The sequence below is a fragment of the Calonectris borealis genome, chromosome 3, assembly GCF_964195595.1.
Source record: "Calonectris borealis chromosome 3, bCalBor7.hap1.2, whole genome shotgun sequence".
In the NCBI taxonomy this organism is placed as follows: domain Eukaryota; kingdom Metazoa; phylum Chordata; class Aves; order Procellariiformes; family Procellariidae; genus Calonectris; species Calonectris borealis.
Window position 1 is genome coordinate 123,990,447 of NC_134314.1, and position 26,559 is coordinate 124,017,005.

Genomic DNA, 26,559 nt, shown 5'->3' on the forward strand with positions numbered 1-26,559 from the left:
CTGACAAGAACAAATATTTCCATAAAGGGTATTTGCCTGTGATGTACAGGCACTATGGTCAATCCTAGCCACCCTTCTCCAAACACAGGAGGAAGAATGGGGTTGCCACAGAGGGAGACCTCTGGGGGGAAAGGTGCTCCTGACGGCCAGGGGATCCCGGGGTGCTTTGGGAACAGGTTTAAGTACAACATTTTCTGCAATGCCTTAATCCTGGTTTGGTGCTGAAGATGCACAGACACAATGCGCTGACCATCCGCTTCGTTTCACAGTGGCACCATTGCCTTTCTCTGAGAATAAATAAGTCCTCTCCCTCTCTTTACAAGAATCCCATAATTTCGTGGGAGTAAAAAAGTCTTGATTTTTCCACATCTCTTCCTCTTCCTTTAGCCTGTTTGATTCACTGATTCCTTTTGTACGCTGGAAGATGCATTCAATTCTTCAGCTTTCTTTGTTTCCCCTTTTCTGTTCATTTTTGTTGTTATTGGTTAGTTCCAGAAAGAGCAGTCTGAATGCCTTATCTGCTAGAAGGCAATCCCTCCCCAAGATTTCATTACGTTTGCCTAGAATTTCATCTGTAACGCGCGCCGCGGAGCTGGTCCCAAGGCAGTGGCTCATCACTTGACATCCTTTCTCTTAAGATCCCGTTTCCTTCTGCGTAGCCCCGGGTTGGCAGGGTGCGTTCCCCCGCTGCGCTAGTTTGACATAATCGCTGTAGTGCCACTGAGCAACGTGCGGCAAACAGCTTTATCGCCAAGGACAGCCCAGCAAGCTGGGATGAGTGAACAGCAGCTTCCAGCAGGAATGCTCCTCCGTATTTTAAGCTAGTCTTTCTTGGAGAATTGGAAAAGAGGAGATTGGGGTGGGGTTTTTTTCCTCCATGTAATTGGCTGATGTTTGTAGTTGCACAGAGGGACACCAGCAATCTGATTTTAAAAGTGGTCCTCCAGGGTTATCCTGATGATTCCTTGATCACTGAAAAGGCCCAAGAAAGTGTCAGAGTCCAACATCTCTCAGCAGCTGATCTGAAGCAAACCTGGAGAGGGCAACCCCGTACCCTCAGAGCCCTCACCCAGCCCCCTTGGCCACTGAGACATCACGGCTGATTTTTCAGTTGGCCAGAAGCCCTGTCTGTCTCACTACAGAGCTCAGGCATGCCTTGAGACAAGAGTAACTAGTCATGCCCCATCTACCTTACATGCTCTTTTTTTTTTGAGCACCTCCCAGACTTTACTACATTTATCCTCTTAGCACCTCTGTAATTATCTCTCTTGTAACAGATGAGAAACAGAAGAACATGGAGGTTTTGCAATTTGAGCTGCGCCATGCAGGAGCTCTTTGGCAGAAGAGGCGGTCTCCCGAGGGGTGAGTAATGTTCTTTTGACAATCCCATTAGACTTCTGTTTGTATCCTTACATACCTAGATACAAGCCCTAAATCAAGCCAAAGCATCTTGCACAGAGCAAAGTCACTCTTTGAACCTGACTCTTCTGGGACCGAGGGCAGGCTTTCACCGCTGTCCTTCCCAGTCCCCATCAGAATTCCCAGAGACCAGATCTGCAAAGCAGTTCCACTCTGTTTCAGTTTGAAGGATCAAGTCTTATTTATGCAAGCAATATAAACATCATTTTAGTTTGACAAATATATAGAAAATTGAGAACAGCTGCAACCATTGTGTGCAGTGTCCTGCAGGATAATTTTGTCCAAAAGCACGGAGCACACTCACAACTGTATTTTAACCAGTGTGACTGTCAAAGTGAATCAGATGGCACTTGCCCTCAAATATATGCTTATGGTCAGCCCTATTAACCAATTAAATCAATGAGAACTTTACCACGAACCTGAATATAGCTTTAAACCCTGAATCAGCGGCAGCAGTTGAGCGTAAGAATTGCTGAGTGGAGAGGCAAACCGACTGGGTAGTGTGCTTCAGGGGAGGCACACGCTTAGCTGAATGGAGGGCTCTGTGTAAAACCAAGTGGAGCAATGGAAATCAGATCAGCAAGACGAAGTCTGGCTGATGAACGTCCTTCCCAGAATGTGAATCAGCGGCAGGTTAATTAGGCATAGCTAGGCAGGGAGCAGTGGTTATGACAGAAGAGGCTTTAATTGATAGGATCATTTTCAGCACAATAATATTAATTAGCAATTGCGATAGGGAACATGAAGGCAGGTGGAGCACTTTCTGTCAAGGTATTTTTATAAGGAATTAGCCTGTATAAACACCCATTGTAAATACATTGTCCTTGTCAGGTGTAATAACTGCCTTGGCACATAGCATCTTTACTCATAATGGAAAGATAGTTAAAGACACAATTGCACACTACGGTGTTTCTCCCAGCTGCTAATTGTGTCACCGGAGAGATCTAAACAATTATATTAGGAAAACATTGGGTGACTGTTAATAGTAATTTCCAAAATGCAGACAATAAATAGATTGAGAAAATGCTGTAAGCGTTGAGCCAGCCTTGGAAAAAGCTTTCTGAAGCGAACATGGAAATTTGAAGTGGGAGTTAGGTGCCTAAACACCTCGGAGGAACTTAGACCCTGAGCTTACTGAAGCCAAATCCTGCCCTAGCCTACAAATAATTTCATATTTCACAGCCTTCGCATTTTCCTCACATGTATGTTGTTCTTAGAAGCTTATACAAGGAGGGCCGAATCCTGAAGACATTACTTAAAGGAAACTTCTGTTCATGTCACTAAATGTTCACTACTGATAATCCTAGTAATAATTCTCATGAAAAACTGTGTTATATTACCTGTTGCATTTTATTATGTATAGCATATATAATATATTGTATAACTCTATATTACAGGTCTACATTACATACCTGTAATGTTATGTTCTAGTAATTAAACCAATTAAAGTGCAGTTATGAGCTCATTAAACCCAAGAAGTATGAGATGTCAATCAATTCAGTTTTTATCTAGATAAAATCTTATCAAAGCTAAGTGATTCAGTCCTTGAAACCAAGTGTTCTTATGTCTGTGTCTCTATTTATGACGCGTAGATACACACGACCCAGAAAATGCCTGTATAGGCATACGGGACCTGCACGCACAGCCTCTGTTGCGGAGCTAACTGCTGCTGGATATTTTTACCTCTTTGGTTCCCTTGATACATCCGAATGGGATATTCTGTTACAATCATAACATTTAAAATATTTAGTAATATCATATGATTCTTTACCGATCTGATATAAGCAATACATAGCCCTCTGTTGGGCGTGTAGGTTTTGCACGTTGTCCCTCAGAGGACAGAGAATGACTTAGACGTGCCAAGTTATCCTGCTGTGGGCAGATGCCTTTTTCCCAGGAGCTGCAGTACCTAAACTGGTCCTTGCGGAGTCGGCAGGTCCAGCTCTCCCTCTCGGCTCTCACAGGCTGAGAGGTGATCCTGAGTTAGCTCTTTTGAAGTCACCCGGGACTAGTGCCTGCCTGCCTGGAGCAGAACATTATACTCTGGAATAAATATACTCGGGGCAGAAATCTTCATCCCACTCAAGTTCTCCCACGGCTCTTACAGTGGAGACGAGATTTTGGGCAAAACCTCGCTGCCATCCCAGTCAGTTGCTGGGAGTGGGTATCCTGGGGCTGAGCGGCGGCAATTCTGGGCTTTGCGCCTCACGTTGAGAAGAGGTGTTTGGTACAGCCATGTTGATGGTCAGCGGAGGCTGCAGAAGGAAGAATTCAAATTATGCAGAGAGGCAGCAGAGGAATGGCAGTGACACAGGATTAATTGAGCTGGGTTCTGGTTCTCACACTGACAGAGTGTCTCACCCAATGTTCTGCACTCTGTTTCGTGTCTGCGTTGGTCAGATATATTTCAGGCTGTTGAGAGCAAAGACTGCCTTCACGCTATGTCTGTACAGCACCTGAACAGTCGTGGAGCCTTGATCTTGGCTATCATCTCTAAGGGGGGCTCTAATATGAGCAATAATAATACTAATATTAATAATACTGATGATGATGCCAATGAAAGACGGATGATAGTTACCTTTTAATATGGTCCAGAAAAGCACTGTGCTTCAGGTTCAGCTCTTCCAGAGCAGAGAAGCTGTTTGTATTTCTATTGTTTTTCTGGTGGGAGGAGAGTGTTCATGCCCAGAGTTGGAGAACGTGGGGAGAAAAGAGAATTATGGAATGATTTTTCTATTGTGCCTAACAAGATTACAATCAGAAAAAGGAGGAGGGAGAGAAGAAAATGTGGATGATGTTGTTATTACTAAAATGAAAGAATTTGGATATAATCATAGCAGTTAGGGAAATGTGTTTTTAAAGACCTTGAGAGAGGTCATAACGCGAGTTTACTTTGTAGATCTAGATCTAATCACAGTTTATCACAGTTTACAAGACCATATGCTAGTTCCCGGTGGTGTCAATAGTGAACAGCAGGACACCAGCAATTTTCCAGATGTGGCTTCCCCGCTAGAAGGAGAACAAAATGAGTGAGAAGAACTGGAGTGACCCAGCACTGGGGCAGCCTCTGAACTCCTCTACATCTTTTGTCTGGGATGCCCTCACGAATAGTTTGGTTGTTGCCGGGTAACATTGGCATAAATTCTTCTACAGTTCGACTGAGCCCGCAAGAGAGAAGGAGAAACTTGGAGAGGGACCAGAGGATCCAATTTTATGGAAATGTCTTCATGAAACAGGGCTGAAGCGTACATATCGTGACATCTACCCCAGATACCTGATGAGTATTTGGGGCCACATCAGTAGTGGGGGAGAGGGGAAGGACGTTGGGTGCCAACAGGGCATTACTACCTTGTGAAACACGCTAGCGCAGGAAAGATCACGGTCTCAACTTCTGCCCTAAGCTTCCTGAAACTTCTGCAAACACTTGCATGTTTGGCCCCATCCTTCCATCATCCACCCTTGGGTCTCGGCATTGCCCCAGTTGCACTGCAGCGCGAGCACTTTCCAGGTCAGAGCACGCCAGCGATGGGAGAGTTCGCAAGGGACTGTGAAATCACTGGATCGTCTCCCATTTTTGTTTAGAGAGAGTCATGGTTGCGGATGCCTTTCTTTTGGAGGAGCGGACTTAAGAGGAAAAGATATATCCTGATAAAGGTGAAAAAACGATGTTAAACAGGAGAGGAATCTATAGAATCATTTGATCTCTCCTGGAGGTTGTTCTTGCAGCCTAACACCCTTGCTCCAGGTTGCTCTTTACCTCTGTCTTGTGTGCTTTGTCCCCAGCTTTGTGATTGACATTAGCTTGGGGAAAGGAATTGTCACGGTCTGTTGACGACGCAGAGGTTCTGATGTCACCTGTAACTGATTCGTGGCTTACTTTGGAAGATGAGGGAACAGACTAAGATCCACCAGAAGCAGCCAAGTGCCTGTACAATAGCTGCAACTATGTAGGCTCTAGCTGAGGTCTAGGCATTGCTTGCCTAGACCTTCGGTCACAGGGAGCACATTGTCATTTCCACAAAAAAAGCATAGCTCATGATAGCCAAATCTTTACATGGGAGGAAGAGGTGGAGTCTCCTAAAGAGCTGGAGATGGAAGGAAGACATTTTAGTCAGCGACACGCCAGAAGCCAGCGAGGCCTCGCTTTGCTTAGCCAAGCACGCGCTGCCTGCCCTCGCTGCTGAGCACGACAGGAGCTGCCGAGTCAAACGAGAGCGGCTCCAGCGAGGGCTGTGCTGAGGAGGAGTGTGCTGCTATACACGTTACTAAGGATTGGTTGAGAGACTTGGAGAAGAAAAGGAAAAAGCCCTCATGGGAGATGGTCTATTTTTAATGAGCCCAAACCTCTTCCACAAATTAAGTGAAATATTTTAAAAGGAAACAATATTACTTTGGTTTTATTTGTTTCAGCTACTTAGTTACAGCTCCACGTGGACACAATTAATGGAGGAAATAGAGTATTTTATAAGCCCAGGACTCTGAGATAGATATTTTGTGACCATGTGAAATTCTTTGCCCTAATCACCACACATTCCTTGGGAGAAGGCTGTATATTACCGAAGATTATTAACCTCGGTTCCAAAAATGTTGTGTCTAGTCATTGAATGGCAAAGGTCAAAAATTGTCATGGCATTGCTCAGTGATGAATTTTGCCCTCCATTTTTCATTAAAGTCCCTGCTGTCCATCTCTGGCTCAGGTCTCTTCTAATTCTGTTCAAAGTATTCCCCTGCAAGAAAGAAAGAAATGACCTTTCAACTGGAGCTAGTTTTATTTCCCAGATCCCTTTCAGACTCCCCCTGTGACTTCATGTAAATCACTTGGACGTTCAGTACCTCATTTCTCCATTTTTTTAATAGAAAGAATATGATTTCCCCTTTATTTGCCTATTTACATGATGAATTTTTCAGGATAATGAATCATCTTCTTTGGTTGGTATCTAACACCAACCCATCTAATCTTTGCTGGTCAAAGAAGAAAAACAGATTGAGGTAAAACCTGGGAACGGATGTTGTTTAGATGAAGAGTTTCATTTGTGCCTTGCCCTGGTTTCTTGATGATAGGAAACAACAAAGAAGTCACCCTTAGAAAAAAAGAATAGTTTTTCATTCTTCTGGGACTGCCTCAAATATCAGAGACATAATCCATAAGATACCAGGTCTGGGCTTTCTGGCAGGAGTGAGTGTGACAGCAAGGTGTGATTTCTGGATTTCTGAATGGGGACAGTTGATCAGTTCCTCAGATGCTACAGGTTTATATACCTCGTTAACCAGCCATCCGCTTCTCACAGGCAGACCTAAATATTCTCCTTTTTAGCTCTCAGACCGGTGCTGCTGAGATTTCCTTGCAACAGGCTCTTACGTGGAGGCAAACAACATCTCGTCGATGCAGTAATCTGTGCTAATATCCTGATAGCTAAGCGCAGCGGTGGAGTAAATAAACAAACAACCCCAAAGCCCCTTCCCCTCCGCCGCGCCAATAAAGATAGTTTACTGTACACATCGCTCTTCGGGGCCGAGCAGGGATGGTGTGAATCCATTAGTAGGGCAAGGGTGAGTGACTTCTGACTTCAGCGACCCTTAAAAGTTAATCCAGCATTGTAGGGGCAGAATTAAATGTGATGAGCTCAGAAAGTGTGATAAAACCAGATTTAAGTGCACAGCTGGGCAGCAACCTATAAAGGCAGAATTTAAAACCGTAATAAAAACTTTGTAATCTAATTACGACGGTAAAGTTAAAGGTGAGGTATTTGCAGCATGATTCACATGCACCACGGCTAACCTCTGACATCTTGAATATATTATGTGGTTTCTTCACTACAGGAGTAATTTTTGAGTTGCTCTCTCACACTACATGGTTCCCTACGTTTTATTCTCACGCCCTGTCTTTGGAGGTTGCAGGACAGGACAAAACTGCGGATCAGCGTTTTGCAAAGCATCTGCTTTCCTGTGCTTCTTGCTCGAGGCCTCTTAGAGCTGCTCCTCCCCGTGCTCTGGGCACCCGGCACCCAGGCAGGCATTGCGGCAGGTGCGCACCACCTCCAAAAAATTGCAGCTCCTAAGAGAGTCTGAGGAGAAACCATAGAAAGAGCAGGCACGTCTCAAGCTAGTTTTAGCCTAGCTAGTCTTAATACCGACAGGAGGGAGGATGCAAAGCAGGTCATAGCTTGGATGCACGATACGATCCCAGGCAGCCAGCTCCCATTGAAGCCCATGTCATCATGTCTTCATTGCAATTGGCACCTAATTAACGCCACCTCAGATGTGCAGTCATCTCTCTGATTTCAGTGCTGGCTTGTCCAAAAACCAAAGTGATGGGAAAAACCAGTCCCATGAACCCTGCCTGGTTCTCCTTCACTCCTGCCAGCACTGCCAGTGGACAGGGCTTGTTGTGCCCAGCTGGTGGGGTTCAGAGTGCTCTCGCCAGGATGGACACTGTCAAGTATGACAACAATCTTAGATACAAGTCTAACGTCTTTCAGCAGAAAGACCACAGAGGGGTTAAATACTCTAAAATAAAGGTCTTTTTCCTGGGTGCCATTAAGTGTTGTCCAGCATTCTAAGAGCACTGCATGTATGGGGGGTGTCGTGGTGGGATTTAAACAAGTTGCTCAAGCTGGTAACAGTTGGGCAGTTGCTCTAGGAAAGGCAGCTGGGGAGATCAGCCAGCCTGTGTCAAGACAGAAATTTCAGGTAATTTAGAAATCTACCCTGTGTGATAGTTCTGACTTTTTTTTCCCTACATTTCAAACAGCAATAAAAAATGGAGCAGAAATGTCAGAAGAAAATCTTTTTATATGAAGTCTGAAAAATTTTATATTGTTATTTTTTTGAACTAAAAGAACTCGGTGGCATTTCTGAAATCAAATTGCATTTCATTCTGTTTGAGTTTAGCCAAAAGGCTTTCTCTTAAGTCTGACTGACGCCAAGCTATATTCCTATAGCATAATTCCTATAGTTGTTCAGGACAGCATTGTTTGTAGAATCAGCATCCCAAAATAAACTACGTCCTCCCCCAACGCAATGTGGACCCAGCTGATCGATCTCCACAAATGTTATTCTTAAACTGATGAAATATTTACCATGTTTGTGAAATCAAACTGAAACAGAGCTGTTGCTTAGGTTTCCCCAATGGGTAATCAAATAATATTTTTCCTGAAGGAAATTAATAATTTTTAAGATAGTGCATTTCAGAACCTATCTCTCTTTTTCCTCTTTTATCAAGCTTGGAGGGGAACAGCAGAGCCATCAAGGACACCCTCTGCAGGGTTCAGAGTGATGTTCTCTTTCGTGGGAAGAGGAAAGAGAGAGAGCCATTGGCTAAAATAGATGATTGGTATCAGCAGTGGGTGGGAAAGAGGTGCGGGATGCTCTTGGAAAGGGACTACTCAAAGTTTCCAAGGGCAGCTTGCATTTGTGATCGCAGGGCTATCTCAGTATTGTTATTTAGAGAGATGGAGAGATGCTTTCTATTTTGGAGAGAGAAAAAGAAGTTATGTGTATATATTGAGGTGCCATATATGCTTCTGCCATTCCTGAAATAACTTCATCCTCAACCATCCTTCTCTTCATACAGCTGTACAACAGATACACCAGGGTAGAACCCTCCACAGGAGACAACAGCTTTTAAAATGCAATCAGGAACTACCAGAAAACACCACAACAAACGTCCCGAAACACAGGAAGGAGCCCGCCAGCCGCAGAAAGCCAGCGTGAGGATCAAAAGAGCAACGTCCCAGGTACAAACAGGGTGAGATTCTATCGAGCCCAGGCCAGCAGCCACCCACTGCGTGCTCCAGTGGGTTTAAAAATCCCATCCTGTACGGCAGCTCCTACATGCTCGAGCTCACTGTACACAGAGAGAGTAAGGGAGCATTCAACACCCTCAGTCTGCAAGGCACAGACAGGAGGTGGTAAATACCTTGATAAGGAAACTGGAGCGAAAATACCAGCTTTAGGCAATCCAGATTTTATCAGGGAAGTATGCAGGGATGAGTAACTACCTGACATGCAGATGTGCCTATGCACAGTGCCAGCAGCCTGCCAGTCCGCACATCTGGCCTCAGGCATCACACTTGCATTTTCAAACCCATGTGATTTTGGGTTATGTTGAGGGGGTATTTTTGCATGGGATTCTCACTTATACAATGGTAGTGCCCAAAATGACTCTGTAACTCTATGTCTGGAAAAATCTATAGATTAAACACCGGAGACCTGTTTTTCTGCTGTGAGAAGCTGCTCGGCTTCTCAACAAAGGCTATTGCTCTGCTTAGCAATGACATGCATTTCATGGCATAGGGTATCCATGTGTGACAGGGAAAAAAAGGACCTTGGAATCCAAGGGCTCAGCGAAGTCACAAAGAAATTAGTATCGTGTATTCTCAGCCAATGGATGGTATCTCGTGGGCCAGTGCTATTGCTGTCAGCGTGGGACCTAGAAAAGACCTGTGCCTGGTCCCATTGTAGTCTCTGCAATGTGAATCACAAATTGAGTGAGAGAGGTTGGAAACTGAAGGGCTGTGAACTGGCACAATCTATATATTCACGCTTGAGGAGATATGGGGATGGTCTTATACAGACAGTTTGGAGAATTATTGCTAGGTGTCTTACTCTAGCTCTGGACCCTAATACAAGACTATGGAGCTGCCTGTTGGCTATTCTCTCTCGTACTCTGGATCGCCAGGGAAGTCATTGCCTGGGTTGTCAGCAACCAAGGTGAGAAATGTCTGTTCAGAGAGCCTGTTCCTGCTCTGACAGTGCTTTTCAGCTGTCTTACACGCTCTTGGACCTTTCTATTTGGTTTTTGCATTGATTCGTGATCAGGTATACAATACAACAGACGGCACAACCAGCCCTATCCTTGATGGGAAGAGAACAGTAGGAAGAGCTTGGTAGCTTGAAGGGATGGCCTGGAAACGAGAACAGGAGGAAGGAGAGAGTGTTACCTCGCTGGAATGATAAGGGGTTGGGGCAGCACTCGTAGCCACGCCACGCCAGGGGCTTGGCTGCTGAAGGGGTGGGGATGGTCTCTTTCCGGGGGTGGTGCTCAGCGTGGCTAATGACAACCATAAGTAGGAAAAATACGGACGCTATTGGAGAGAGAGGCCCAGGAGTGGATAAAGAATAAATTGGCTGCGCTGTGTACAGAGAGGGCCAAACAGATGTTGGGCCTGATCCAGAGCCCATTGAGTTAATGGAAAGGCTCCCTTTGGTTTCATTGGACACTGTCTCAGACCCATTCCAGCTTCACAGGAAGCGGTGGAGACCAAGAGTAATAACTTGTGGTAACTGCAGCGGTGTGTGTTGCATAGGTGTGGGCTGTGAGGTTTTCATGGTGAAAACAGATGGGTCTTACAGATCCGTCCATTTGGCCTGGGTAACCCTCCTGTCCCCCCTCCCCCACCTAATGGTAAGCAGTCTCATGTGGTTTTGGTCCTCTAGCCAACATTTTGGCATGATTCTGTGCAGAAGTGCCCTTCTGCCTTCTGTATGCCCCCTCCTACTCAAGGAGGTTCAGGTGTGATCTCCTGGTGGCCCAGGATTTAGAAACCAGTGAGCATCCACAGAGAAGGAAGGAACGAGGCCTGCTGAAAACTGTTGACCAGGGAGGAATTTTGTTGTGGACCAGCAAGAAAAATAATGTAAAGCAGGTGTTTCTGTATTTGTGAGACATTTGTAAAACTAACGTTGTCCAAGAAGTCTCCCACTCACATTCTCGTCCACACGATAGGGTGAGGTCTCACACGAAGGACCGCAAATAGAAAACATCCCTCTGTACTAGTTGGCATACAACCTGCACTAGGGCCTCCCTCCCCTTCTGCTGTCTGTGCTTTTCTGTTTATTTAGGTGCGTGTCTTTGTTTCTGTTTTTACATTTAGCGCAAGTAGAAAGGAAATGGGATTTCATACAGCTTAGGAGACGGGGGGCTCACCATGCTTTGGAGCATGGGCCTTTATTTGTCCTCACGCCACAGGTGCTAGTGTTCGCAGGCCAGATCTTCCACTAGTATAAACCACCCCAGCCTCCATGAGAGCTTCCTCCTTTTAGCCGGCCCATTTGAGGAGGTTTGCAAGATCCAGAGATGCAGTCACAGGCCAGACTCGGGCCAAGCTGGTCTCGTGTTTAGGAGTGAGAACTCGAAGCCGAGCAGCACCCATTTTCTCCTGGTGACGCTATCAGGAGGAATGGATGGAGCATTGCGCACAAAGATGCATCCACAAACGGTAGAGGCTGTTTCATTCAGGGTCATGAATTTATTGGAAATGTAAGTTGGGGAATACTTTAAGTTAGTCAAATTTAGGCCAACTTGTAGAGAGGCAAGGAAGTAAGTTATAAGGGTAATTTGAGGGCTCTTCTCGGGACCACCCCTACCCAAACATGGATAGCTTTGGTCTCTCTTTTTCTGTTAATGAGGGAAATCCTCACAGTGGAGTGGGATTGACTCTAGTATTGCTGAAAGAAAAAACTTTGTCTTTCTCCTGCGAGCAAGTCTGCTCTGAAAGGGGCTAATAGTTCACAAAGCTAGTGTAAACTAGCAGATTTTGCTCAGCATCAGGACCGTTATACCGATTTATTTCAAGCGAAGACCTACCCTAGTTTCCCTTGACATCACATCAAGCTCCTCAGAAACCACCTCTGGATTTTCAATCATCCATCGGCAAAGGAGCCACTCCCCAATCTTTTGTACAAAGCTATCAGTCTCATGCACCTCCAGCTCCAGCTGTATTCATCCAGACTTCATTCCCTTTTGCAGGTATTCTCTTATCCACGCTGACAGTAACGTGTACGCGCTAGAACAGTGCCAATCATGGCTCAGGCTGAGCTGGATTTTAGGTACTTAACAGGTTTAAGTCGTGACCCTACAACGCCCAATCTCCAAAATATAATCTCTCGCTCTTACTGACAATAATGCACTTCCAGCCCTGTTTAAAAAGAAGCTGATACTGAAAGAAGCCGCTGAACTTTTTGTGTGAGGTAAGGGTCAGTTTACGGCTGGATAAATTGCCTGGCAGGAAGGTTGTGTGGCAACTTGGCAATCGTACCATAACACAGCTGAAGGAGAACGCCTGAGCCCTGTCTTCTAGTCCTCTTTTTAACCATGCTGGCTTGTTTACATTTGGGTGGTAGATGGGTGGAGCCGTTATTCCAATTTTTGGCTCGTATCCGTCCACTTGGATGTCAACGTAAACTGCTGCAATTATATCATAATCGTGTCCCGCTATTGGAAATGATTAGTCTGTTCATTTTCCATAAATACTGGCTGGCTGGCTTCACCTGGCAGTGGCTGGGAATTGTCATGGCAGATATGAAAGCCCAGAGAATATGGGGATTCATAACTTCATGTGAGTTATGGTGTTTTCCAGGTGGCAAAGTCTAACAAGACTATGCTATTGGATTTAGACATAAACAGGATACCGGAGGAGAAACGTCAGCTTTTAGACTGGGATTCAGGTAGAGAAAGCACAGGTATTTCAAAGCAAGGGCAGTCTTACTGTGCTATTTTAGTCAAAAAGTGAATTTCTTATTAAAATAAGCCCCACACTAATGGGGGGACTTGTAAATTTCAGATGAAAGTTCAAAAACATCTAGGCTTTATAATTAAAGAGCACTTCCCATTCCTACCTCTCCACCATGGCAGCCTTTGCTCTTCCATACCCACCAGTTCCAGTGGAACCAAATGTAAAACGTAGCTCAGTGTGTTAACTTCAAGGCTATTTATTCTACAAGTGAGCTCTAATTCCAAATAACGCTGATGCCAACCTTTTTTTTTTTCCCCCAGGACTCAGGCATACAACACACTTTCCTCCATTGGAGCTTGTCATTCCATAACTCCAGAAATTGCAATATAAACCTTGGCTACTATGCACTCTTCAACTTGAAAACACAGCAGTGATCTGGGATTTTAATTCAAGCAAATTTGAAAGCGGATTAGAAATAGGATCCAGCTGCATCTCTAATAGTCAAAAGAAAAATTAGCAGAACATTGGAGCTGAAATGAACTCTGTCTTTCTTTTAGCTTTTTTCCTCCCTTTTGCTTTAGAAGAGGAATTACTTAGACCTAAAATACCATAATTAAATTGTCATTTGTTCCTTACCTTGGTAGAAGCTCTGCCCAGCTGAACACATCTCAGTTTCCATCCTAAGCATTTACCTACAGCACAGGGTTGGGGGAGGGGGGGTTTATTACTTGTTTTAAGAAATTAGAAATCAGAGGCATGCACAGTCTGTCTGTTATAGTCTTCAGCGAGCGTGTTGCCAGGCTCTACAGGTTATACATCATTAGCGCACAGAGTGTCCAGGAGAGCCCAAAGCTTGTGCAGGTGTGTTGGCAAAGCTCGCACCACTTCCCTCCCTCCTCCCTCTCCACTGCACTTCCAGCAAGCCGATACTTGAAACTCGATGTGGCAAAATCACAGAGAGCTCTTCTAAAGTTTGTTAGCTCGAAGCTCACCCAGCAGACGTGACTATGAGATGGCGCGTGGAACCTGGAAGGGACTCACTGGAAAAACAAAACCATTGAGTCAAAAGCTTAGTGTGTTTTTCCATGATTGTATGAAAAAAAGTGCGTGTGTGTTTTTTTAAGCGCTTTCAGATATTAGAAGTTTAGTGAACACAGAGACAGCTTCTTTTTTTTTTTTTTTTCTTTTCCCCTGCCCTTGAACTTTCGGAATGACTATAGGGAATATATTCTAGCCTGTTTTCAATGACCCATTCATATGGTGGTTTTATTTCAGCTTTTCCCAAAAGGGAGCGAGCTTCATTCGATCTCTGCTCCTGGCGTTAGCTGCCATTATTTGCGCATCCCGCTCAGATAATCAATAAAGTGGATGGCATCTGAAAATAATTATACACACAGCTCTTCCCCAGCTTCCAAGACGGAGACAGAAGCTGGGAAAGGAGCCTTTGCATATTCAGCACTTGTTAAAGGAATGAAATATAGCGCTGTGTGTTATTGTTGTATCCTGAAACCTGGGCATTCAGCAGCAGTTTCTTTTGACGTTGTGTAGCGCTCTGTCCGCACCGCACCTGATCACGAAGCTAATCATCTTTCCCATCTTTCCTGGCTTTGCTAGAAGAGTTGTCCAGTCTGCTTGTACGGCGTGCCAAAGGGCAAGAACTGTCAAATGGGTTGCAAATGTAACAGTGGCGTCTGTGGCCTCCCTTAGGGAGGAAGGATCTGGCTGAGTTCGGCATCCTCCTTTGCTTAGGGGACACCACCACAGTTGCATTTTTACACCCAGATGTCCTGGCCCCAAGCTAGAGTGTGGTGACAAGTGGGTGGCCTGTGCAAGGCATGGTGTCTCTCTGTAGCATGGGATGGGTTTTTCCAGACAAAATTGTGTTCAACCCCCCAGCTAAAATGGCGAGGCTCTGTCTTTACACTGCTCATGGCAAAGCCTCCTTTAGATATCCGTAAGGCTGTCATTGCCTACTGAAGAATCTGATTCAGGTTCTCCATCACCTGATGGAGTCCTACCAGCCAGGAAAGTATATGAGTCATCTCATATTAGAAGATATTTAATGACTATGTTAGGAAGTTTGCAGCTTCAGCCTCCCTTCTTGCAATGTCTAAGATGACCCATTGGCATGACCCTGAGCATTTCCACTGCAGCCTACCCAAACAGCAGCTGCAGCAGGTACCAAGACAGGGCCTTGGCACTGAGCAGGGGTTAAAAAAAGGAGAGGCACAGATTTTGCCAGGGCAAGTTGCAACTGCAAAGTAAGGAGAAGCTTTGTGCAGCACCGTCACAGTGGGAACTAGATCCTGGCTATGACCCTACACGGGTTTTAATGGTCTTTCCTAAGAGTCTGCTCATGGCCTCCATTGAAGACAAGAAGAGAAGCGAGGTGGAGCAGTGGTGTGACCCAGTGCGGCCATTCCCACATATTTCATTTATACCTTTCTCTCTTGAACTGCAGAGCCAGGAGGAACACTGTGGCCTTACAGCCGGGAAAACCTGTGACGTCTGCAAGATCTAGCAGCTGGGGACATCCGGGGTTTGGCAGCTGCCTCCCCAGAAATGAGCTAAGGACATCAAGCAACTCCCTGCTGCTCCCAGCTGTTGGGTGCCAGCAGGGCTATTTCATATATCCGGACAGCAACAATTACAGGGGAGCAATTATTTTTGGCCACTGCTACAGGATCTCTGCTATCTCCTGATCTAGGCAGCAAGCAGAAGTGTTTGTTCATGGCCTGCTCCATTGTCCATCCCCAGCTTTTCTCCGTGGCGGTACTTGTTTGCGATGCTCTTTAAATCCTCCTGCCAGCCCCAACAATGCCTCGTGCGACCCCAGTGTGTCGGGAGCTTCCAGGCAGCACAAAAACCAATCCTGCTCAGCCCAGCTCTGTTTGTTGCGAAGTGTTTGCTTAGTGATTAACTCATGCACGGACATACACAGCCACAAATCTCTAGGTTGTCTCACAGCCTTTTCATTCAATTAAGTCTGTTGACTTAGTCTCATTTTGAGCAGTAACTGGATTTAGATAAGGCAGTGGAAACCAAAACATCAATTGTGTGATTTCTGGCCCAGCCGGTATGTGATCTGAAGGGAATGTTTGTGCGGGCGATAACCGAGGTAGTGCAGTAATTAGGACAAAGTCATTTGGTGCAAAGACTTCTATAAAGCAAAAACGCTCTGCATTAAGTACAAGCACTGGCCAGAGGAAGCAAAGGGAGCTGCCTGCCTCTGCAAACTCCCTCTTTGCCTCGCTTGATGTGCCGTGCTGCAAACGGCAGCCAGTGATGGAGAGGTCACGGTCTGTCTGAAGGAGCAGTCATGGTTGGGTTGGGGCTGGGAGCTCCCACCAAGTGAAGGGGCTGTGCTGGAGCCCAGCTGATATAACCAGGAGTGCTCCTCTGAAGCCAGCAAAGCTCTACAGGGATGTAATAATTTATTTAGCCAGTTACTTTTTGTCAGCAATAGACCAAAGTTATTCTGGGATCATTTCTCCCCACAAGCTGTAGGGCATGAATTTACACTTACTTCCTTAGGGCCTTGATTTGCCAACATGAAGCAGCCCTCGTCGCACAGATCCCTGGGAAGAGGAGATGCAGGTGGCACAGGCTCGGCGTCTCCACTCCTTAGAAGACAGGTGGCCCAGGTGGAAAAATCCTCTATACTACAGTAGCTGATGTCTCCCTGTATAAGCAAGATAAAAAAAAAGCTCTTCTGTTTGCAAGCATATATTTTTGTTATGCACTCCTGTGTCTTCTACTGCTTACACACTATAGTCAGAAAACATATTAGGAAACATATATTGTTATGTATTTGTCAAAAGCACATTTCAATGCATTACTTTTTTGGTCACATTCTTTTCCAGGTAACTGTTAAGCTAACGGGGAGCATAGGGCATTCCTGACATCCTGCAAATCTTCAGCAAGGAGTGTGGAAGAAGAATGCAGAAAAAGACAGCAAGAAGACGTTACTTCCTACGCGCATGAGATAAGGTACACCATTGGAAGACAGCAAACATATTACTGACTTTCTTTTTTCTCATAGTAGGGAGGGTTTCTTCCTCAAATTATCCTTTGTTTCCTTCTGACGTAAATCTGTGACATAAGGAGATCATTCTAGCTTGTTGCATTTTGAGAACCGATGATGGACATTGAGAGGGACAAATATGTTGTCGGTGGTTCACAATAGGCTGCGTGCAGCCTTGGCGCATATATTCCTCCAAACAGCACAGCTTTACCACTGGAGGAAGAGGGGAATGTGTTGCTTCAAAGGACTTTTCTTCCCAGTTCCTCCCACCCTGCTTGTTTCCCTTTTGGGCTATGCAGTACTTTTTGTAGAGGTGACATTGGAAACAATGTAAAACCAGTGTTTATTGAGAAAAGTGCTGTGCTCGTGTGCATTGCATGGGGTGGCGATGGGGAGGAGGTGCTAAGCACCTCCAAACATCGAGCCAACACTTCACATCATCGCTCCTGGTTTGGAATGGGAATCACACCGACCAGCCTCAGCGGTCATATGCTGCTATGTGCACTTACAGTCCTGCTCCTTATTTGCGCTTCCTGTATGGAGCACGCCGGCACGGGGGAAGAGCATGGTTTAGTGCACTCAGACTCAGTATTTCCATCAGTGACTTGGATAGTGGAGTGCTTTCTTGTACCAGGACATTGCAAGAGCGGTGGAAGTGCATGACGCACTGTAGGCTCACCCCCTTGCTCCCCATGCGGACACCCTCAGCCTGCGACTGTCTCCGTCACAGCCGCTGCCGCTGGAAGCAGGACAAGCATGTTAAAATCTGCTTCCTTTGGGCTGCAAAGGCGGTAGCTGCTGTGCTCCTGTCACCCAGCGGCGCGGGGCCCCACGACGCAGCTGAGCACACGGCAGCGGAGCTGTGCCCAGCGCAGGGCTCTGCCCTGGCACGGCGGATTAGCGCAACGCAGCGTGCCGCTCCTGGGACCCAAGCAAGTGGCTGCGCGTGTGTGTACGCACACACACACAAACACTAACACTTAGTTGTTGGCAACTTAACATATATTAAACATCTTCTGGTAGCGATGAAAGATGGCATCCTCCCAGAGTTTTGCATACCTGTGAGCTAATCAGCCCTTTGTGTGAAAGCGTAGGTGGGGACTCTTCTAACAATACGAAGTTGATTAGCTCATCATCTTGGCTTTAGGGGCATACTGGTGTGCCCATCCTGCTTTCAGAGCTATGAATAATCCGGCTTCGCTGCTGTCCTCTTATAAAAAAAAGGAGAGAGTGTAGTTTCAGGGCTTGGTACTCAAACCTGTTTCTCGATACAGGTGATGAGCAGGTATTTGCCTATTATTCACTGCTATCACTCTTGGCTTTAGGTCTCCTTTGGAAAGCTGTTGGTATCAGAAATGATATCTATCTGACAGAAATAATTGCTATTTTTCAACCATTGATTGGACTTACATCCTTGAAGATTAGACACGAGTGAGTCACTGTCAAAGTGAGAGGACCGTCAACAGAAGTCTGTGCTGGTCACGGTTCATTTAAATCTCTGTTAACAGTTTGGATGGTGGAGCAGACAGGTCTCTTACAGGTTAAAACAACAGGATAGACTGGGATCCCAACTTTGGGAGGGGAGGGGGATTGATTTTAAATGTTCTGAATAAACTTTAGGAAGAGTCTCACATGAAAAAGAAAGTGTATAATTAAAATACACATAAGGAACCAAGTCACGGTACTGGCAATATGCTAGGGGAGCTGGTAGAGGACAAGCTCAAATATAAGTCTACCGTGTGATGCTGTGGCTAGAAAGATACTTGTTATTAGGAGAGGTATCAAGAGCACCCTTTGTGTGGAGGTCATTCTGGTGCTGGAGGGGCCCAGACCACAGATCTGCACTCCATACTTCAAATAAAGATGTAAACACAGGAGGAAGTCTGGAAGAGAGCAACAGGACTGGTAAGAGGTTTCAACAAACATGACCTGTAAGGAATTTTTTTTTAAATTGGATTTGTTTAGTCTGGAAAAGACTGAGGACAGCTATGAGAGACTTCACGTGTGAAGACAGTATCTAAGGGGTACGATAAAAGGGTACAGTGATCGCTGGGTCTATTTGCAAAGGGAAGGACAAGATCGAATTGGCTTTGTTTGCAGCAAAACAGAGGAGGTGAGAGCTTAGGAAAGCTCTATCCATAAAGAGAGGGAGATGCTGGAACTGGTGGCGCAGAGGGGCTTTGGGATCTCCATCACTGGGAGTTTCCAAGAGTTTAAACTGATGTACAACAGGAGTGGCAGAGGCACGGGCACAGAAAGATGCAGGAGGGTCTCTCCGTATCTACATGCTTTTGCTTAAACCCATTCTTCAGGGTTTGTTGCTTTGGCGGTGGTAGCAGCAGAAGGCATGTTGGACTCAAGTTTGGTCGCTAAAACGGAAAACATGCTGATAGGTGGGTATGTTTGCACAGAAAATGTTGATAAGACAGGAAAAATGATATTGTTGTCAGAAATAACAGCCAAAAGTTTTAGATGTTCTGCTTCAAAAAAGTATGTTTAAGGAAAACGGATCCTTTGGCAAAACAGAGTCTTTCATTAAACAAAAGATTTAAATGGAAAAATTTGCAGTGAGCTCTGTAGATTAGCAGCCCAGCAAAATCCCAAGGCATCCGAAGTGCAATTACTGATAGTGGAAACGGTTGCTTTTCGCCATTCGGGATTAAGCAGAGATTAACACAGCACCTCCGTATGCAATGGAAGGATGGGTGAAGAGATGGTCAGGGGAGCCCGAGAGTAGTTTCACCTGCAAAAAAGGCAATACGTGAATAAGTATCCAGAAAGGCTCTGTGCAGTAACTTGCCAAATTAAGAGGGAAATGGTATCTCTCACAAAGTCAAGGAAGGACTGTGGTTAAGGGATGAGAGTCAGAAACCCAGCGTTCAAAAACTGCTAGTTCTCACAAAGCCTGCACTTATATGTATTCAATCCAGGAAACTGGTTAGTGGGATGTGAAACTACCATATGTTTTTGCAGATGCTACAAGTATGTGCGCTTTCCTTATGTATATATGCTTTATACCCACTTTTGAAAATGGGTCAAAGCCTTCCAGTGCTCCAGAAGGAAAACTCTTGAGAATTTACAGATCTGAGATGCTGTGATTAATGTTTCTGGACAGCTATTTCACTTTCCCCTATTGACGCTTGGAAAAACAGAGGAGAGTGCAACAGGAGATCCACACCAAAGATCAAGGCAGACACATCTGCCTGGCTGTCAGATTTCACGCCAACAAATTGGAAGAAAATTAAAAAACCCAGGCCAGATCTGGTCCTTGCTCTGGGAGTGCAAAGAGGTCTGAAAGGCTCCTACACAGATATTTATGCTTGGCATAAAACCACCACGGAAAGTCCTGTGTTTCTCTCTCTACTTTTGCTATCCCTTTAATAGAAATATGTCAAGTGAATATGAAGGAACGAGATCTTCTTGTTAAAATAGTCTTGCATTTGATCACTTCAGTTAAGAAGAGGTTGCAATGTCCACCTCTGCCCACCACAGCTCACCAGCTGCCTTTCCAAACACTTCAAGTTGCAGCCTCTCAGCTTAAATCAACAGTCCCACAAGTGTGGGAGGCAGGGGACCATAAATGCTCAAAAGTCATTTTTTTCTCCAAAACCCGGAGGAGATTTGCACCCTGAGACACCATCCTTCTTCTCAGGCATGGAGGATGAGCTACCTTCATCATCATGTTGCTCTTAACTTTAATTTCCAGCACAAATAGCCCCAAACCACTCTGGAGTGGGGGCAATATGACACTGCCAGATGATTACGCATTGTCTCTTAATACAAAGCTGATTGTGTTTATACTCCATTACTCAGTTCCAAATTACAAGCCTTATCTCACCGGAAGCTTGGGATGGCTCTATAGTTTCAGAAACCTCATGGTAAAAGGGTCAGTTTTTAAATACAGTGTTTTCCAGAAAGACTATCTTAAAAATATAGTGCTGTTCAAATCCTCTGCTTCCTTTAATGCTATTTTCAGGTTGTTTTTTTTCAAATTAAACATTAGGCTTAGCAACATGTATGAGATGTTAGATTAAAGGGACAAGGCTTGGGTTTTCCGTGTCCGTCCAGAAATAGCTATTCCCTGGGTGGGCCAGGTGAAGTCGAGCAAGGTTATTGTCGCACGACTTCCCCCAGCTTTCTGGGTGGGGGACAGAGAGATGCGTCTGGCTGCTTGCAGAAAAATCTGGCCAAAAGCATCGGGCCACATCCTTTGTGGAGGTAAATCAACATCGTCTGAGTGGCACTTCTGGAACCATGACTATTTTCATCAGGATCAGGCTTTTTACATATGGTGAGGAAGTGGTAAAGATCACAAAGGGAGGGAAAGATATACATGCATGGCAATAATTGCAAAAAGCTATGGGGTTTTCTGTAGGTGGTGTCATTTTCTCTAAAGAATTAAAGCGTGGCTCTCCCAGCACTCTTCCCCTTTAAGGAGACATGCTGAGCAGCGCGTCCCGATAAGACAACAAGCCCAGATGCCCAGAGGAAGAACAGTGTTGTTATGAAGACACAGGCCCAAAAGGCAAAATGTCTGGATTTTATTTGCAGCTCTGCCACAAACTTCCTGGATGATCGTAGCCAACTTAACCAGGTCCGTTTTTTTCAAGCGGCGTCTGTGCCCTTCCTGCATATGCATGAAGCATACGTTCACCGTTCAGGGCTTTGCGCAGAAGTCCAAGAAAGGCAAAGCTGCAAAGAAACACTGCCGCCTACGCGCTGCCCTGGTTTCCCCAGGCGAAGGGTGATGATCTAGCGAAGCTGCTGGATCCCTGCCAGCAGGGATTCGGATCCAGAAACAGGCAAGAGCATCCCAGCAGCTGTGCTGCTCCGGATCAAAGCCCACCTCGCCCGATGGCCCATTGCCGGCAGACGGCGGAAGTAGGCGCCCGGGGAGGAAAGCAAAATCAGGGTGAGCAGAGCTGGACGCATCCGCACTGTGCTCTCCCAGCCTCTAACCATTCAAGGCATGGGGACTTCTAGAGCTAGGAGTGGTTCATATGAATTTAGCAACCCTCAAAGGATTTCTAAACCTGGGAGCATGAGTAGTCCAGGACAGGCTCTCAGGGCACCTTGGGATTTTTAGCTTCCTTGGAGCAGGACTCATTTCTTCAGCTCTACGTCAGACTTACTGGGTCGCGCGGGGCTTTTGTAGCTGCTACAAAGGACAGCCTTCCCATCGCTGTGTCAGCTCCCTGCCTCTCACGAGGAAGTGATGCCGCCTGCCAGGGAGTTGAGGCTAAATGCACTGATGTTTCCTCATGCCTTGGAAGGGAAGAGAAGTCTGGAGAGAATTATTGTTGTGATGTATAGGAGCTTTGCCAGTACAATGCCCTGTAATAACAGCTACTCTTCCTGCAGGTCATTAAGTTACCAACTTTTTGGTACTCTTGCTTGTGACAAGAAGATCCTGAGTTTAAAGAGGTGCTTTCCTTCTCTTTGCTTTTTCTGATTTACTAAATATATTTTGGAGGTTTTCTTTCTTTATGGTAGTGTATCCAAATATCCCTGTTCAAATTGTCATCTTCCAGATCTTTCCTCAAAGGAACCGTAAGGCTGTAAGCAGATAACCAACACGTTTGTGCCCTGTCTCAGTGAGAACTGAAGCATGAGAAAATACTCTGAGGGGCACGAGAGATGATGAAACTGGATTTAGAATAAAGAAAGGTCTATCTACTCTCAGAGACAGTCTTGCATCTGCATGAGCAAGCTACACCCTGGAAGCCGCAGAGCTGAGTTAGAGTGGTGGTGCGTTGAGCTTTCACCCCGACTTGTGGTGGGGTTCATACATCTGGGCTCAGGACAGCGTTAACGTGGCTACACAGCTTCCGCCTGGAGATGGCTTTTGTCCAGTTGGCTGAAAAGGGGGCTGGATTGACAGGCAGCTGTTTGCATCGGCCAGTGTAGACATGCCCAAATTCTCCTGATGTACTACTGGAGGGTACTCAGATATTACAGTGATGAGGGCAGTGTGAGAACCTGTTTAGACCAGAATATGGGTTTCAGTGGCAGTTTTCTGGCTGATTAATTGGGTGACTTTGTGCAAGTCTCAACTTGCTGTTGCCCTATCCAATAAATGGGAATAGCAGCATTTGCCTCCCTTCGTAAAACACTTTGAGGTCTACGGATAATCCTTCTCCTTTTTCCCACCCATGATGATGGGACCAAGTGGAATCTTACGACACAGTGAGTTTCTGTGGTCTAGCGTTTGCCAAGCATTTGAAAATGACTCTTTGGCTTGAGTTTACAATGTCTGTGATTGCCGCATGGTTTCTCATGGAAGCTCCTAGTTGAAATCAGGTCACTATACACCTGAAAATGCACGGGATTAGGAGAGAAACTGAAGTAGTCATCAGGAGTATACAGACCCATGATGACCTAAGTGTCCTGCCTGGGGCACCCTGCAAGCAAGATTACACACATCAATAATCTCGTCAATAACCTACAACATTTTGTGGTTCAAAGGTCTGCAAACATTTAAGAGTGGAAAACTCTAAACAAGAGAAGATCCCTCTTGACCACCACACTGCTCCCTCCATTACCCGATAAGCTGCGCAAGCAGTAGACAGAGCTAGAGAAATACATCTCCATTGGGCATTCGGAGACGTTCTCACAACGTAACGTTCAGCGTTTTGAATTCAAGGACCTTGTGTTGCTGTGGACAACTGATATTTTAGGACCCAGTTTCTTCTCTCCCTGGATTTTCCTTGGCCAGGGATGTTTTCTCCAATGCTGGATGTAAGTCCATTCTTAGATCTCATCCCTAGCGGGTAGCAAAGGGGTCTGTTACTGAGGTTATGCTATTTTTCACAGTGACCTGAAAGAAAACCTGAATCGTTGCAAATAAACCTTACAAATGACTTGGGAATTGAAGAAGAGAGTAAATAGTTAAGAAAACAGGCCACTGATATACAGAGATCTTCCCAAAGAACGTTGCAAGGCTGTACGAGCCTTGAAGAGCCAGGAAACCAGCAGAGATTTGTATCAGGCAACGTGATCTAATGAGCTTACGGAAGAGAGGCTAAGGGATGGCTTGATCACAATCTCTAAGTACTCACAAGAGGAAGAGAAATGTGGAAATGAGGCAGATGTATACAGAAATCGTACGGCTGAAACTTAAAGCTGAACGTTTTTTACTTTTTGGGGGGAGGGGGAACAGGAGCAGTAGCTAACTTCAGAATAATGCTCCAAGGCTTCTGTAATAGCTCCTGTAGTCCCCGAGCAGATGGGGGCAGGTGTTTAAAAAAATAAGCTGTAGTTCTAAGAGGAATGAACTGGAGGGTGTCCGATGGCCTTTGCTACGTGAGATACCAGCTTATGTGGTCTTCCTGAGTCCTATAGTTTGTGAACGAGTGTTTTGGATTTCTTCAGCCACAGTAACATAAAAGACAATTCCATCTTCACATTTTGCCAAAGACTGAGTAGAATTAGTGAGGGTTAAAGCATTTGGGAGGGAATAGCGTTTTAAGACTCCCTCAACTCCAAATAGCATGAGCTTGAGCTACCTCTTTTCTTGTCCTTTGCCTCTACTGTATCATTACAGGATGACACCACCAGAATTACCTGCTAGCATTTCTCCCTTTAAATCAGAAAAAAAACAAGTAACATAAAAAGAGCCCATCAGTGAGCGCAAATAAAAGGCTGCTTTATAGGCTGCTGCAGTTTCCAGGAGCAGCACTCGGGGTCTGCTCCTTGGACCAGGGGTGTGAAGGACTCAGCGCCTGGCTGGACTGGACCCAGTGGCTGTGTATTTCATGAGTCCTATCAGATATGATCTGTCCATACACAAGCCATGTTTTACTTATAAAGTAAATTACATTACATGGGCTATAATGTACATTTTCAAAGGGGACCCACCTTAAAAACATTTTGTTTAATAAAATAACTTAATTAGAAGAGAGCTTCTGGCTGATGTGGTTGAGGCTGTGATAATTTTTCCTTCTCAAATCATTTTCTCTGTTTATTATACTTAATTATAGTGTAATTATGTATCCATCCTCTAGGCAAATTATGCAATCAGAAAATGTGAGTGGTTCGTTTGCCACTGCTGTTGGGACCAGTGTTTACATCCCTAGTATAAAATATGAGCATTATTTCTATTATTTATAGTATATACGTATATACATATATATAAAAGATGTTTCACACAGAATGAAGAACCGGTGTAAATATTTTATTGGCAGTCATTTTTGCATCATCCACCTAATTCATTTGTGGCCTGCTAATAATGAAACCATCCAAAGCTCAGATAGGTAAAATCTTTACACCCTACCATGAATTTTCTCAAACGCAAAACGTACATAGCTGAGGAACGTGGAAGTTCCACAATTTAGCTTTAATTTTGGTGGGAGGATTATTATTACTTTTAAGAGCTGTTTTTGCATTTCACTCTCTAATATTCTGGCCAGAATTTCTTAGCACAACAGGAGAGAAAGGAATCCCACAATATTCGGCTATAGGGTGTACATTTGTGTTCAAGTCACGTGTTCAGACTAATCTTTTTTCTCCCATGTGCTTCATGAACTTTCTAGCCATGGCAGCGCTGACTTTTAAAGGCTAGGCTATTCTCCCTCTTGTTTTTCTTGATGGGAGTTGACAGATCGTGTTTGAACATAGTGAAAGATGAAGCCAAATGTCCAAATCTTGAAAACCCTTTTGAGATTGACGTTTTCTCCTTCTTTGGCCAGCTCTCAGCATGGATACAAACCAGATTCCCACTTGGCAATTTCAGCTTCTCTTCATGGGCTTATTTTGCAGAGATGAGGCCGCTCGCACCAACGGAGCAGGTGGGGAAGAAGACGCATCTGTTGGTGAAACACAGCCCAGCTCTCTTGGCATCAAGCACCCGTGTTTATTACAGCTGGCAAAGAGGTAAGCCATCCATGCAAAATGGCAAGCCTACCTAACTGTCACCTGGCCAGCCCCGCAGCTGATGGAAATCTGGATAACTATTTGATCTACCCCGTTTTCCCCCCGCTGGGGAGCCGGCCCTACCTTTCACAGTGTCGCTCATCTGCATAGTGCTCTCCACGAGTGTCTTGCAAACGCGCCTTTGCAGGAAACAAAAGGCCTCAACATGGTCTAGCTTCCACCTCGTTCCCTGCAGGCGAGCTGGTATTTTTATGAAGAGTCAACGTTTCTCAGCCACGTAGGCAAAATTGAATTTTGCCACACTGCAGCTGAAGGGCCAGGACTCGCCTGGGGAGCGGTGGGGAGGTTGGGGTAGAGCTGGGGTAGCACAGCTGGGTGGGGAGGGCCAGGAATGTGGGACCTGGGGAGGCAGGGAATGGAAGAGCCGGGAGTGGTAGTCCCCCAGACAGAGTTAGCAACCCAGGGAAGGAGAAATAAGATGATTCCTGATCATTCTCACCAGCCCTGCAGCTCCCCTGTGCAGACAGTGGCCTCAAACAGCCTTTCCTTCTCCCCACCCTCAAAACGCAACCACTGCCCCATCCCTCCCTCTCCCTGAGAAGAGAGCTGTCAGTTGTGGTCTCTGAGGGAAAGGCGCTACCCCAGCCAGCCTGGGATAAAGCTACGGAGTGGAGAATCAAAGCCCAGATCCAGGCAGATACTTTGTGGTAACCTAAGATCCAATAAAAATCCGGGGAGATTTTTCAAAGGAGCCAGCAAATACTCCCAAGTAGGTGCTGTTGCTCCATC